Here is a 5,123-nt window from a genome sequence, read left to right as displayed (position 1 = left end):
AAAACAGCCCCGGATTTCTTCATCTGGTCCTGACCTTCACCGGTATCATGTTTAGCTGAGCTGACATCGTTCAGGTCAATAAAGGTGACGTCATTAAAGAGCATTTTGCAGAGTTGTCATACAACATCAGCACAATGAACAAAAAGATTAGCTAACCCAGTCATGGTGGCTTGTTTTTCTTCTTCTCAAATTGTCACTCAAATTCTGATCAAAATAGCCCCGTTTTGATTTCAGGACATCATGCATAATGGAGAACAGGTGTCGGTGATTTGGCTACGAGGATGTTGACTGTCTACCAGAGATAATAAAACCCTGTGTTTCACAAGAGAACCCACTTTCACGTGCACCCTTAGTAGGTTCAACCCAATCCAAATCGCAGTGGTTACCCAGTCTTGGTGGCCAACAAAATTGTCTAATTTAAAAAAATTAAAAGCAAGCGTAAAGTAACCCTGGTTCAACCCAAGCACTCCTTTCCGCAGTAGCTACCCAGTCTTGGTGGCCAAACCAAATTGCAATCAAATAAATGCCTAGTGATTCCAGTGAAGTAATGAATTCATAGATATTTTAATATGCATCAAACCTTAAGGCATGAGGAGTTGGATTACATTTTGTACTGAACATATTCTAAACAAAGCCTTATAAATACCTCAGGTAGTAATGTGAGAACTTTTTAAAATTATTTTTCATCTGGCTTTACTAGTACTGTCTTATACCATTTCATGTCATGTCATAGCTAGAAACGTACAAGAAACTTAGCAATAGCTTCTTTTTTTTTTATACATTGTATCAATGAGGAGGAAGAATAACAGTATATAGAAACAGACAGAATGAGGCACTAAAGAAGAAAAACAAAGACTGAGATAGTTGAAAAAAAAGAGAGAGAGGCTTTAATGACAAAAAAGGAGATTTGGTGATTGAAAGAACACACATTTGTTCCAACTTTCAGGGCTCTTAGCTCAGGGCTAAGAGAATATTCACACTGCACCTTAGTTCAGGGCTAAGAGAATATTCACACTGCACCTTAGTTCAGGGCTAAGAGAATATTCACACTGCACCTTAGTTCAGGGCTAAGAGAATATTCACACTGCACCTTAGTTCAGGGCTAAGAGAATATTCACACTGCACCTTAGCTCAGGGCTAAGAGAATATTCACACTGCACCTTAGTTCAGGGTAAAGAGAATATTCACACTGCACCTTAGCTCAGGGCTAAGAGAATATTCACACGGCACCTTAGCTCAGGGCTAAGAGAATATTCACACTGCACCTTAGTTCAGGGTAAAGAGAATATTCACACTGCACCTTAGCTCAGGGCTAAGAGCCTCCTCAGGCCTGGGCGAAGGGAGATTTTAGCTCAGGGCTAAGAGCCTCCTCAGGCCTGGGCGAAGGGAGATTTTAGCTCAGGGCTAAGAGCCTCCTCAGGCCTGGGCGAAGGGAGATTTTAGCTCAGGGCTAAGAGCCTCCTCAGGCCTGAGCGAAGGGAGATTTTAGCTCAGGGCTAAGAGCCTGCTCAGGCCTGGGCGAAGGGAGATTTTAGCTCAGGGCTAAGAGCCTCCTCAGGCCTGGGCGAAGGGAGATTTTAGCTCAGGGCTAAGAGCCTCCTCAGGCCTGAGCGAAGGGAGATTTTAGCTCAGGGCTAAGAGCCTGCTCAGGCCTGGGCGAAGGGAGATTTTAGCTCAGGGCTAAGAGCCTCCTCAGGCCTGGGCGAAGGGAGATTTTATCTCAGGGCTAAGAGCCTCCTCAGGCCTGGGCGAAGGGAGATTTTAGCACAGGGCTAAGCGAATATTCACACTTGAACATTCTACAAGTGGGCTAGCACCAACCTTAGCCCAGGGCTAGCTGGGCCCTGTTCCGGAGCAGGGTTAGTGTCGACTTTTCAGGGCTAGCCCCAGAAATACGGCGCCAAAATAGCCCGTGTAAAACAGGGTCAAGAACAACGCATAGAATCTTTACTGTCCAATCACAAAAAAGCTGCACATTCACTTAACTTACATATGCTTGTGATGCCTGTGATGGTGTTGTGCCATTTTAATAAATACATTTATACTATTTCATCCTTCTATCAGAGGACAAAAAACCTAAAAATAAATAAAAACAATTCTTTCATCTATGCAAAAACATTTGGTTTCTATGGCTAATATAAATGTTTTCTCTGCCGGCCGGCTAACTTCTTCTCACTTAGCTAGCCGACTGAAGCCACAAACTCTACAGCTGGAAGGGCATCAAGCTCTCCACTCTGTTTTCATATTGACATTTCATTGGATTATGGCTATCCATGACAATAAAATATTGTTGTATGATTTCGCCTGGATCAGAAAAGTCGATGTCTCGTCTGTGCACAGCATTCTCTGTACAGGGGCGAGATCGCATTTCAAAAGTGAAACAGTTTTTTCTCCCCACCCTCCCCCCCCGAGGTCGGACAGGCAGACAGCAAGGTTTAGACAGGTCATCACTAAAAGCTTGTATGAACCGTGAACACAGGATAAGCCAGGCCAGGGTCAGGCTAAGAACACTGCAGTGTGAAAAAGCTTATAGCATTGAATTCATTAACAACAATAGCATCTGAAAAGAATTTAAAAAATAACATACAACCAGCTGAAATGGCTTTTATATATATATATATATATATATATATATATATATATATATATATATATATATATATATATATATATCATCCACAACACTCACCCCTTTGAAGAACAGATTTAGAGGCATCCCTGACGCCTAAATTACCAACTAAAGGAAACAGTCCATATTTAACCAGTCAAAAGGTGCGTCCCAAATGGGACCTTATTGGCATTATAGGGGAATAGAGAATAAGGGAAAATAAGGAACAGGGTGCCATCTATAATAGGGAATAGGGTACCGCTATATAGGGAATAGGGTACCACTATATAGGGATTAGGGTACCACTATATAGGCAATAGGGTGCCACTATATAGGGAATAGGGTGCCACTATATAGGCAATAGGGTGCCACCATATAGGGAATAGGGTGCCACCACATAGGGAATAGTGTGCCACCATCCACCATATAGGGAATAGGGTGCCACCACATAGGGAATAGTGTGCCACCATCCACCATATAGGGAATAGGGTGCCACAATATGGGGAATAGGGTGCTACCATATAGGGAATAGGGTACCACTATATAGGGAATAGGGTGCCACTATATAGGGAATAGGGTGCCACCATAGGGCACTATATAGGGAATAGGGTGCCACCACATAGGGAATAGTGTGCCACCATCCACCATATAGGGAATAGGGTGCCACAATATGGGGAATAGGGTGCCACCATATAGGGAATAGGGTACCACTATATAGGGAATAGGGTGCCACCATATAGGGAATAGGGTACCACCATATAGGGAATAGGGTACCACCATATAGGGAATAGGGTACCACTATATAGGGAATAGGGTACCACCATATAGGGAATAGGGTACCACTATATAGGGAATAGGGTACCACTATATAGGGAATAGGGTACCACCATATAGGGAATAGGGTACCACCATATAGGGAATAGGGTACCATTTGAGACGCAACCAAAGGATTCCAGAGGAGTGAAGGACTATTCATTCACACTTTACACACAACGAGTACAAGAAGCACATGGAGTCACTCTGATTCCCAGTCAGTTATCACCAGCAGACAGAATACATAGAAGAATGAAGAATCGGTGGCAGAAAAACAGTTTGTACTCGATGTGTTCCTTCACATCTCAATGTATATCTGTTGGATGATTTTTTTTAAAGGGTTTAAAATCATTTTCTCTCTTACTCTAAAGTGCATCAAACACCGCTTATATTTAAGTAAACCTCTTAAATCTAAAACGTTCACTTCATGTGATTATGACCGTAAATTTAGGCCCTTTGATACCTAAATTCTTAGCTTTTGGCTAAATAATTCCACAACAGTTAAAACCCCTTTGGCTTTAGGACCATGGCTTTAGGTAGAGGTGACCTTTATAACATCAGCTCTCCCACAGAGAGAAGAAGGATTCAAGCGCCATTCTGTTCTGTTTGTTGGCCTGTTAACATGTTAAACCACGATGGAACAATACAGCAAACAATTTATAGCCATGGAGTCGACCACATGGAGTCCACCACGTGGAGTCCACCACATGGAGTCCACCACATGGAGTCCACCACATGGAGTCCACCACATGGAGTCCACCACATGGAGTCCACCACATGGAGTCCACCACATGGAGTCCACCACATGGAGTCCACCACATGGAGTCCACCACATGGAGTCCACCCCATGGAGTCCACCACATGGAGTCCACCACATGGAGTCCACCCCATGGAGTCCACCCCATGGAGTCCACCCCATGGAGTCCACCACATGGAGTCCACCACATGGAGTCCACCACATGGAGTCCACCCCATGGAGTCCACCCCATGGAGTCCACCACATGGAGTCCACCCCATGGAGTCCACCACATGGAGTCCACCACATGGAGTCGACCACATGGAGTCCACCCCATGGAGTCCACCACATGGAGTCCACCCCATGGAGTCCACCACATGGAGTCCACCCCATGGAGTCGACCACATGGAGTCCACCACATGGAGTCCACCCCATGGAGTCCACCCCATGGAGTCCACCCCATGGAGTCCACCCCATGGAGTCCACCACATGGAGTCCACCACATGGAGTCGACCACATGGAGTCCACCACATGGAGTCCACCCCATGGAGTCCACCCCATGGAGTCCACCCCATGGAGTCCACCACATGGAGTCCACCACATGGAGTCCACCACATGGAGTCCACCCCATGGAGTCCACCACATGGAGTCGACCACATGGAGTCCACCACATGGAGTCCACCCCATGGAGTCCACCACATGGAGTCCACCACATGGAGTCCACCACATGGAGTCCACCACATGGAGTCCACCCCATGGAGTCCACCACATGGAGTCCACCCCATGGAGTCCACCACATGGAGTCCACCCCATGGAGTCCACCCCATGGAGTCCACCACATGGAGTCGACCACATGGAGTCCACCACATGGAGTCCACCCCATGGAGTCCACCACATGGAGTCCACCCCATGGAGTCCACCACATGGAGTCCACCACATGGAGTCCACCCCATGGAGTCCACCACA

General features: G+C 46.0%; 1 long non-coding RNA gene across 1 annotated transcript; it reads right to left on the bottom strand.

The window, feature by feature from the left end:
* Positions 1-714: 714 nt before the first annotated feature.
* On the bottom strand, positions 715-2,949 carry LOC120019221. Its single transcript, XR_005472305.1, has 2 exons — positions 1,301-2,949; positions 715-1,195 (listed from the first exon to the last, which is right to left on the bottom strand). It is a non-coding gene; the product is annotated as an uncharacterized LOC120019221 (long non-coding RNA).
* Positions 2,950-5,123: the final 2,174 nt, after the last annotated feature.

This window comes from Salvelinus namaycush, chromosome 24, assembly GCF_016432855.1.
Source record: "Salvelinus namaycush isolate Seneca chromosome 24, SaNama_1.0, whole genome shotgun sequence".
NCBI lineage: Eukaryota > Metazoa > Chordata > Actinopteri > Salmoniformes > Salmonidae > Salvelinus > Salvelinus namaycush.
This window is presented reverse-complemented; position numbering and strand designations above follow the sequence as displayed.